The sequence below is a fragment of the Hibiscus syriacus genome, unplaced genomic scaffold, assembly GCF_006381635.1.
Source record: "Hibiscus syriacus cultivar Baekdansim isolate YM2019G1 unplaced genomic scaffold, ASM638163v2 tig00112226_pilon, whole genome shotgun sequence".
Lineage (NCBI taxonomy): Eukaryota > Viridiplantae > Streptophyta > Magnoliopsida > Malvales > Malvaceae > Hibiscus > Hibiscus syriacus.
In genome coordinates, this window is record NW_024063274.1 from 427,430 (window position 1) to 439,386 (window position 11,957).

Consider the following 11,957-nt stretch of genomic DNA (forward strand, 5'->3'; position numbering starts at 1 on the left):
TTAAGATGAGATAAGGATTTTCCAAAAACTTTAATTACTCTCAAATAAGACTATAAGTGAGAGCATTAATTATGATTAATCCAAACGTAGCAACGAGATAAAGTAGGGTGAAATAAGACTAGCCTTGTTTGAATACCCGAGAAACGATCAGGATACCCAAGTTCCTTTAGAAATCTAGCAGCGTCGAAAGTATATAGATTCAGTCTGGATATCCTTAGGAAGTGCGCAAGACACTTTAAACTGACTAACTAAGGCCAAGGCCTAACACTCGCAAGGAATGGGTTAGTCGAGGGTGTGGTGTCTGATGCAGAGATTCCGTGGTCCTGTCCTCGGAAGACTAAAGGGGATGTATGAGCTCCGAGATGCAAAACCCTCAGCCGCACCATGATGCCAACTATAGGTAGAGAGTGAGTATACAAATATACTCACTGAAGCAAAGCAATATACTTGATAGCTTGAGCCTTTAAGTGATACACTTTTAGTATGATCTAATTGTTAGTGTGGCACTGAGCTAGTTAGGTCAGTGTTTGAAATTTGTTTCCTTATGCAGATTAGGTGGAGTAGTTGAGGTGCTTAGAGCGTCCAAGGTCCATACCCAGAGCAGATTATGGTACGTCTTAGCATTTTGAAGGACATATATATTATTAATCTCTGTTGTAAAGTTGAGTCGTAAATGTATTTCAATGTCGGTATGTATTATTATTTTTGAATGTAAATATTTATTTTGGGAGATCCCCAGTATGTAGTTTTAATTATATATTTATAGTTGAATTTATAATGAAAATAGTCGTTTTAAAGCAAGAGAAATAAGAAAATGGTTGGTCAACCACTCCGATGGTTCCGTGTAGCACCTTAATTGATCGATTGTTTGTTGTACTGGTCTAAGGTGTTACAAATTTAATTATTAAATCTTGGATTTTACTTGGATAGATCATATATGTACCCGTCAAAAGGCTTATATACAAAACTATAGCTTGTTCAAAACTCAAAAACTACGATAGTCATCTAGAGGACATAAGATTTTATGGAGGCTTTTGTAAGCGATTTCTTCTATCTGAAATTTTCTCGGGGAAGTGACCTCTGGAATTGAAGATACAAATTTTATTTGGGTAAAGTTTACTAGACACTATCAAACTATAGGTGTTGTATTGTTTATATCACTTGATTTTTAATTTTTTCAATTATAGTATTAAACTTTGATTTTCGTTTCAACTATACTACTCAACCATTAAATTCTTAACAACAAGATCAAAACGTAATGACATCGTTTTGGGAAGAAATCCCGTCTTGATACCCATAATAATTATGATTTTCACATGTGGGGAAGAAATATAGGTAATCAGGACGTATTGAACTGAGAGGAAGCGAGTTACAATCATCCATGTTGAGGCCTGCATCAACCGCTCTCATTGAACCATTTTCGTAAAAGATTTCCAGTACAGAGAATTTCCCTTCTTCCAAAACAACAGCGGTGCGGTTGTTTTTATCACACTAAAGTTCAAACCTATGGTCACAACATTGGCGAGGTTGATCTTTTAATATTAATGGATAACTGATATTCAACCTTCCACAGAAACAGGCCCAAAATCCTGATTTAGCTGCCTAGCGAGGCAAGCACCAGGAAATACAAGTAGAAATAAAGCAGAAGCGGCCACCAGGTGACTGAACAATGGCTGTTTTGGCATGCTGCAATAATGTCCGGTACGGAAGAAGAACAATAATGGGGGATCAACGATGAAGTTTGTAATGAAATTCAGACAAACAAATAGCAAACCTTCAGCCTTATTGGGGACAGAGAAGACTTTGACGAGTGATGTGGCCCGCCAGAAGTACGGTCCAACAGGGCAGCAGTTCTCCAAAATATATCATCTTCCAACAAAAAATGGGCAAATTACACGTTTAATACCTCAACTATAATTATTAATGAAAATTTCTTTAAGCACAAAAAGTTAATTTTGGGTATAGTTTAGACACTTATTTTTATTTTAAGTCATTTTCTAACCGTGGGAACCAAAATAAAACCAAACCACAACGTAGTGTATAATTTAAAAAAGTAGTTGAGTGACTAAAACAGAATAAAAGTGATAGTTAAAGTAATAAAAGTATAGTTTAGCCTTAAAAAATATGTTTCCACGATATCATCATCATTCGAGGAGGAGACCTCTTCAACCTCATCCTTGTTTCCATGTTTTGACTCATTCAATAGCCCAACGTATACGTCGTAAGCTACACCTCAGTCTAAAATATGCATGGGGTTAGAAGAGATTCAACCGTTAATTTTTTATATTTATTTATTCATTAAGTGTTTAATGTGAAATTCATTTAAGATTGCCATTCACAAAACTTATAAAATTCAATTTGATTTGGTAATCACAATTTTTTAAATTTATAAATAATTTTAAGAATACTATGATTAGCATATCTGATTAGTTTAGCAGCAAAAATGCATAAAAAATGTTAATATAATTTTGAATGTTTATCCATCATCGAATCTCCTATAGAAAAAAAAACGTGTTTACTCTTCCAGGCTTCATCCGGTTTCCTCAAGAACTTCACCGTCCAAAACCATTTTGTCCGAAGCAACAAAACCATCGTCCTTCATCAGCTCGGTCAGACCATCCAGCTCTTGGTAAATCTCCAGTGCGTAAGGATTCGATGTGTCCCCCACGATGAATGGGGTGAATACAGATCCGACGTCCACCCAAGTACAACCAGGAGACTTCGTTATGCCCGAATCCCTCATCAGAGTCCTGACTTTCGCTAGTTCGTTCTAATAACCGGTGGCGGCATACATGTTGGCAATCAACACAGTATCCTGAATTATCGGGCCTAAGCTCCAAGAGTTTTTCGGCTGCCCATTCCCCTATATCTGTGTTTCCATGGATCCTACAGGCTCCCAAGAGAGTCGCACACATGGCGGTGGTCGACTTATACGGCATCCGTGTGATGGTTTCCTTTGCTTTATTCAGCAATCTGGCCCTCCCGTAGAGGTCAACCATGCAATAAAAGTGCTCCAAACGGGGAACTATACCGTACAAACTTTGCATCTTTTTAAACCAAAGTTGGCCTTCGACTACTAGACCACAATGACTGCAAGCTGATAGGACAGCCACCATCGTTACATGATCCGGTTTGATCTGGAGATTAACCATCTCTTCAAATAGATTCATAGCAGTGTGTCCCTCGCCCTGCATCCCGTATCCCGTATCCGGCAATCAAAGAAGTATAGGTAACTTCATCCTTCTGCATCAAATCGATTACATGGCAAGGAGTTTTCCCGACCTTGCATACATTGCGACAAGAGCATTCCACAACAACAAATAATCGTCGAAAACTTTACGTCGGATAGTGTAGCAGTGAAATTCTTTGCCATGTTGCAGATTTGCCACTCTAGCACAAAGAGGCAGTATGTTGGCAATCGTTACATAATTGGGTTCATCAAAAATTTTTGTTCGGGAGTCGGTTACACGTGGGGAAGGAATAACACACCCACAACTCACTAAATCGGTACCTAGTTGATTAATTAGTTATATTTGCAATGAAATTTACTAATTCGAGTTTAATTTAATTTAAGATCTCATACAAAATAATATTCTTTGAATTTTAGGATTAAACAAAATAATATTTAATTATTTCCTATCGAGAAAAATCAACCTCTCATGCCTTAAAACAGTCGATTCTAATTCCAATAGAAATAAATAAATATCAAAATAAAAAATATTATTATTTCCTTCTAAAATTTATTTTTAATTCTAGTGCTATTTTTTTTTTGAAATCCCATTAAAAATACATACAAAAATAAAACAAAAATTACAAACATATATCAAGCAAATACGATTAATTAATTATTTTACCGACCATTAATGAGAATAAAGATGTTCAATTATTTAAATAAATCAAAACGGGGTCTTAGATTCGATCTAACAATATTTTTTCGGTGAATTTATTTAAAGAACATCATATTTTTCTCAGTCCCAAATTTTAATATAATCGATTTTATTAGTGGTTTCACTTAATGAGATACACTTTCGTTTTAAAATTATCGAGAATAACTTTTCTCATATGTTAAGATAGCCACTTCACAATAATCCTAAAATGAACGAATATTATCCTTAGTCAAATTATTTCGATTCGAGTCAAGTAATACTTATGAGGTTTCATATATTTTGTTTAAAATAAATCCTAGAGTTATATGTACAAATAAAATATGTTTACATACATATTATTTGAAAGCATATAAAAATCACACAATTAATATCAACAAATGAAATAATATTTATTATATTATATTATACTTAGCATGCAAAGGTTAATAATATAATATATATGTACGATTACTTCCATGAAACGACATACAAAGTATATTTACTATATACATATATATACACTTAGACATTAATTAAAAAAAATAAAAAAATGTGCATATATGAAACGATGGACTACAACATCATAAGCGTGAAAATGGCAAGTTAGAATGCATAAAACAAAAATGAAACATGTTTAGAAAAATAGGGACTAAATAATAAAAACAGTAACTTAAGAGGAAAAATATCAAACATAGTAAAAGTAATATAAAAAATGCAAACACCAGACAACACAAGCACCGAAAAGGAAAATAAACCATAAATCATATTCGGGACTAAAATGAAACTTCTTAAAACATGATACTAGAATTAAAAGAAACACAAAATAGTAAACAAAAAGTAAACATGGATTAAAATGAAAAGCAGTAAAAATAAAAGATAGAAACCTGAAATTCATTAATAAAAGGTGACCAAAATAGAACGCTCAAAAAAAAAAGACAAAAATGTAATACATACAAATATGGCGGGTCATTAAACTAATAACAGAAACTAAAAATGCTTAATAAATAAATGGTTAAAAAGTAAAAATAATAGGCGCAAATATAAATATGGAAAAGCTAAGGTCAAAATGCATGATGGACAAAGAAATCAATATGAAAATAAATATAAAAATGAAATAAACAAAAGTATACGGCTCACAAAATATATACACATATTATGCTTTAATCCAAAACACAAAACAATGTATACATATGCGTATATAATACTATATAAATAGAAAGAAGGAAAGTTAAACAAAGTTGTACATATGCATGTGAAATCAAGAAAGCATTAATATGTATAAATATATATGCTATAAATGTGCTAAACATGTTACCATATATATATATATATATGTATGTATATATGTACACATGAACCTATATTCAAAGCAAATTACCAAACATACGAAATGGAACTTACTGTATGCGCGTATACTTTTACATTTAAAAAAACGACATATGATAATACATAAAGGACATTAATGCAAATATGTACATACGGAAAATCAAAGTTGCAAATTATGGCAACTAAATAGGCATAAATGTAAATTTAGCTCTTAATAAAAATAAAACGTAAACAATAGGAAGTATAGATACTGAAATAACAAATAATCCATAAATACTAGAGAGGACTAAAATGAAATCATTCAAAATTATATATCAAATGTAAAACAAAAACAAAAACAATAAATAAGTACATAGGACTAAAATATAATGCGGAAAAAAGAAATGCTCGAAATAAAATGAATAAAAGCTTCATTCGGTGGCTAAAGTGAGAACCTTACAATTAATGAAGGAACTCTTGCGCAATTAACGCATACTCTAAAACATGGAATCCAACCCCAGCTTTGTTTTCATTCACACGCATAAAACGAAATAGGTTAAAAACCCTTACCCCGCCGCTTCACTCTCTTCTTCACTCTTTCTTTATTTTCTCTTTTAACCCAAATCTATTGCCCCTTTTACTTAAAAAAATAATCGAACCTAGATCTAGAAGTTACCTCTGACGAGGCTCGAAATTTTCGACGACTAACGACAAAGGTGAGTTATCATCTTTCTTCTTCTTTTTTTCATTCTTTTTCTTTCATTTTTTTGCTCTGGTTTTGATGGTTTTTATGTGATCTTAACCAACCCCAATTTTCTTTTCGATTTGATCACATCATTGAAGTTCACCAAGGCTGATTCAAAGGGAGTTCTACCTTACTTAATCCTATACTTAACCAGCCCCAATTATCATATGTTTGTATTTACCTCTTAGGATATGCTTATCATATGATATCATTCATTCATTGCATGAATTTGCATGAGTTTTATTAGTTGCTTGACATTCATTGCATTTAATAAGTATGTTGTTCATTAAAGCATGCATTGCATTTAAGCTTGTATTTCATTTAGGGAAGTAGTTCATTTATGCATCTAGTTATTTAATAAACTACTTCATCCATGCATTTAGTTCATCGAATAAAATTAGTTCATTAATTAAACTAGTTCATTCATCAAACTAGTTCATTTATTGAACTAACTTTTAATTGTTTCATGCATGTTTTCAATTAAAGATTGAATAAAGTTCACCTTTGTGTCTAGGTGCATGAGAGAAGTTGAACAGCTTCATCATATGCAAGAATATCATTCAGAATATCTTCAAATTGTGGATGCGATATAGACGTGTTTTGTTCGAGAAATCAATTGGACATTATTCCTCAATCTCTTAGCTTTTCAATGTCTTTTGAATCACCTCAATCCAATATCGGGAGCTTGAGATATGATCAATTTATTGAAGATAGTGCATGTTGGAATTTTGTTACGGGAATTTTATGCATGGATGATTTGGATGAGTTTGAGCCAAGGGGGAGTCTTTTCAACTTCAGCCAAGTGACAAGCCGTTGAAGGATTCTTAATTCACCCATTCAAGGCATTCAAATTGACTGTTATCATCTAAATTCAAGGGATATTCATATTCTTCAAGGGAGCATGCAATGAAGGGTAATTTAATTCACTTATTAAGACAATTTTCAGCATGGAATAACAAGAGTCTTCCACCCCTAGAATAAAATTAAGGCCAAATTCATCTTCAAATTGTCTAGATTTATCCCTAAAATGATCTAGAATATTCAAGCAACCTTGAAGATAAGAAGACAAAGCATTCAAGTGCATTTTATTGCTAAATTGATGAGAATGCTTTCATCTTTTGAGTCCTTTCAGATGCTGCTTAGAAATACTATAAATAGACACCTTTAAGATCATTTGTACACACATTTTGAATATATAAAACATCTTTGAGAGGTTGCTTTCATTCTTGTTCTCTTGTAGAACTTTATCAACTTCAAGATTGTCTTGTAGTCTTCATCCATTCCCTTTTGTTATAGCGTTGGTTCCTAGCTCATCTATAGCTAGTGGGTCGCATTCCATATCCTACCACTTCGTCTCCACCTTTATTATATCATTGGTTCCTAACTCATATATAGTTAGAGGATCACAATCCATCCTTTTAATTACTATCATTTTCCATGCCAACCATAAACATCATTCACCATTTTCGTTACATCCATTCAACCATTATCACCACCACACTTCTTTCATTTACAATCCACTTCAACTTCATCATATAATTTCCATTACTTTCATATACATACTTCTATTACTTTCATATACATACTTCTATTACTTTCATATACATAGATATATATATTTCCCTTCTTGTAACGTTGTTTGTACATTTTTAATCTTCAATTAAAGCACTGCGAAGTTTTGACTAGAATCACGAACGGGCACACTCATATATGACGCAGAACACATAATCGATATCATATCATTTGGTATCAGAGCGAGCCAATTTAGTAAACATATCATTTTCTCTCCCGGGTTAGTAAAAAAATTAAAAAAAATTAAAAAAAGAAAGGAAAAGTTTAAAGAGGGATGGAGTAATTCTTTTCATTTTTAAAGAAAAATAACATTTACTTCATCTTTATATTCCATTATTCAATTTCGTTACCTTTACTTACCATCTCTTTTCCTGGTAGCCAATTTCTTTTCACTATCATTGCTACCAAGCCACAATTGTTTCAGCCGAAGTCCACTAAACACTTGTAAGCCTTGAGCAAGTTCTCAAAGAACTTGAAAAGAAAAGCAAGAGTGAAAAAAGGCACGAGAACACATTAAGGGTAAAAGTCATTCCGAGTGAAACTCGAGTGGAGTGACTTTCCTTGGAGTGTATTGGTGAGTTTTGTTAGTGAGGATTTAAATCTTGTTATTTATTAACTATGTCTCAACAATCGAGAGACAATTCTCATGTTTCAGGAAAATGTGATAGCAAAAGTAACGGTGTTGCACCTAAATTACAAACGCAAACAATGGTTCGTGAGTTGTCAAGATTGTGGAGGGAAGAATTGAGAACCATTTCAAGAGAAAGAAATGTTGTAAAGCGTCTTCCGAGTTTCATCTCTAGCTCGAGTCAAAGACCAAGAAAAGATGATGTAGTTTCTCAATCGAGGAAGTACATGTTAAAAGAGAAGACTACTCCAACTAAATGCAACATTACATCCAGATTTTAGATGCTATCATTTCTTTGGAAAAGGACACACCTAGTCAATGTCCTAATCGGAGTGCTACAAAGTCTAAAGTTGTCGCCAATCATCAACCAAAAGAAGAAATCAAAGTAGAGGCGAAAGAAAAAGTTGATCCGAGACAAGATGAGAGAAAAGATGCAATAAACAAGAGAGAAATAATATTCGAGGATGTTTCAGAACACAACAACAAGAATATCACTTTGGATAATAACACTCATATATGACTCGGAACATATAATCGAGATCATAACATTTTTTTCGTTTTTTCCTCATTCCCCTTTTATTTTAGTTTGAGTGCTCCTTTATTTTTTTAAACTGAACCCCTCTCCCCTCAATCCTCTTCTTTTCTCTTTTTCTTTGTTTTCTCCCCCACCGAATCCTCCTCCCATCTATTTTTGAATCCCATGTTGCTTCTTAAAAATAGTTGTTGGTAGCTTGATTTGGTGAAGATAGGGACAGAGAGTGGTTGGCGGAGGCATGGGGGCATTAATCATCCTGGATTTTCGGAATTTAATCCCCTTTTTTATGGTTTTGGTTGGATATTTATTTTTATTGATTTGCCTTATTTGATTTACTGTAGATGACAGTGTGTAGTTGAAATTGCGACTGGATCATCAGGAACGGGTGTCCGAAACAGTGGTGGCGACATTGGCTTTTTCTCGTCGACTGGAAACCCTAGGTGTTTAGCTCAACTGGGCTAGAGCTTGGGCTTCACTATTGGGCTTCAATTTGGGCCCACTGGGTCACTTGGGCCAGTTAATGTAATTTGGGCCCGATTGGACTTGTAAAGTCTGTAACCTGAAAAACAAAATAATAATAACAAAATAAATAATACTAATATTAATATTAAAATTAATATACCGGATAAAACGGATGTCTACACAGGGTTTTAGAGGCACTAAAAAGACAGGAAGTGCAAGAGACAACTGACAATATGGTGATAATGAAATCTAAATAAGCAGTCGCTAACTAATATCAGTAACTTGTACGCTGAAATGTTGCTTAAAATCTAAATAAGAATCCAGGATATATGAATATTCTTCTATGCTAAACCAGACTATATTTTGTTACAATTTACGAGTATAATTATAATAGCAAGTATATATATATATTGGTTAAGCTAAGGTGACTACAAAGTAGTATATGTTCTAAACACTCAACAATTTACCTATAAACGTTCAATCACCCTATTATAACTGTTAGTGTTCAAACCCATGACCTCTAGGAACAACAACGAATCATTAAACCACTGAGATAAATTGATTTGTGTGTATATTATATATTTAGATTTAATATAAGTCTGTTATAATATTCTTAATCAGATTTCAAATTCTAAATTAGATAAGTAAAAGGGTTAAATTGATCGTAGAATTTAAAATAATAAGATTAAATTTTAGAAGTCTTTGACTATTCAAGTTGTTCAAATATTGATATAATTAAAAAGGATAAAAAATTAAAATCAATAAATAATTTATACTACATTATATAAAAAAATCTCAATGAATTGTCACGTTAGAAGCTTGAAAATTATTTAAGTGTAAGACTGAAGGTCAATTTTAAAAACGATGGATTTTTTTGCTAGTTAAAATCTCTTGATATATATATTTGTTATTAGTTACGATCACCATAAATATCTCTTAACCACGATTAAGAAAAATGACCAAGCTCTATATGATCTCTAATATTAACTTTCGCCTCCCTTTTATGAATCAGTTTCTTTCACGTAGAAACACTGTTCAACTATTGTTATAACATTATTCGTGACTCTTAACCTAAATTAAAAAGTATGAAACGTTAACGATTGATTTAAAAAAATAATTAAATTAAAATACTTAAAGCAAAAGTTTTAAATTTGTTTGGAATTTAAATTATTCTTAAAAAATTAAATAAAAAAATATTTTATAAATTTTTATTATATTAAAATATTATAATTCAAACTTCAACAATGTTAAAATCTTAGAATCAGCCTATAAATAGTGCCAGACAGAGAAGACTTTGACGAGTGATGTGGCTGGTCGGAAGTAAGCGGGTCCAACGGGGCAGCATTTTTCCAAAATTTATTATATCAACTATCACTTTTTGGTTTGTTTTAGCAATTCAATTATTTTTTTTAAATTATACTTATCGTTTAATTTTGATTTTATTTTGATCAGCTGTAGTTATAAAATTAACGTTGATACTGACATATCACCATAAAATAATGACATATCACCTTTGAGAAAAATAAAAGATGTGCGTCAACAATTATGTTGATTTCTTTAAGAGTGAGAACCAAAATATAATGTAAGATATAATTAAAAGAAATAGTTAGATGACTAAAACAGAACAAAAATAATAGTTGAAATACTAAAAGTGTAGTTTAGCCTAAAAATTTGCGGTTCCACTTGATATCATTATCATTCAATTGCCTAACATATGCCGTGTAAACTACGTTCGATGGAAGCCAATAGAAGCCATTTCTTCTTTAAAAGACAAAATATTTAAGTGGTTGAGATGATCTCTTCAATTTCATCCTCTTTCCCATGGTTTGACTCCTTCAATAACTCATATAGGGATGACAAGAAGTCGGATTGGGTCTTGTTTTTTTATTAATTATACCCGACCTAAAATTATATATATATAAACTCAAACTTAACTTGATTAGAAAAATATATATTCTTCACTTAACCCAATTAAAAAATATATAATCTCCACCTGAATCTGACCTGAGATTTTAGAATATAAATTCGATTTGACCCAATCCGACCTAATATAAATAAGTGTTTAATTAAAAAAGCAATAGATAGAGAAGTATTATAATAATTATCCATAAATTTATTTGAAGAAATTATATTATTACCCCCGGTCGGGTCGGGTTGAAGTTTTTTTACTCTCCACCCGAACCTGATCCGACCTCCTTACAAAAATCCGACCTAATCTCATTGTATCATGTCGAAATCCATCAATTTTGGATTAAATTGTCGTCCCTAAGACTAACATATACGTCGCAAGCTACACCTCAGTCTAACGTATGCATGGGGTTAGAAGAGATGCAACCGTTAATTTAGTAGGGTTTTTTTATTCATTACGTGTTTAATGTGAAATTCATTTAAGATTACCCTTCACAAAACTTATAAAATTCAATTCGATTTGGTAATCACAATTTTTAAATTTTTAAATAATTGTAAAAATACTATAATTAGCATATCTGATTAGTTTAGCAGCAAAAATGCATAAAAAAATGTTGATATTATCTTGAAGAGCCTGCTTTAATGTTTAATCTATCCATCATAGAATCTCCTATAGAAAAAATAATATGTTTACTCTTCCAGTCTTCATCCGGTTCAGTCCATCCAGCGCTTGGTAAATCCACAACTGCTAAAAATTTAAAAAAAAATAACTAGGGGACTTTATTCGACTCAACTCATTAAAGTCTTGAATCGAGTTCGAATCGAGTCAAACTTTGACCGAGTTAAATTTGAACTACTCACGAGTTCCTCAACTCATTAAACACCTTTAATCGGTATTTATCATTATTAAATGGTTCATTGACTGTCAAGGTTTCC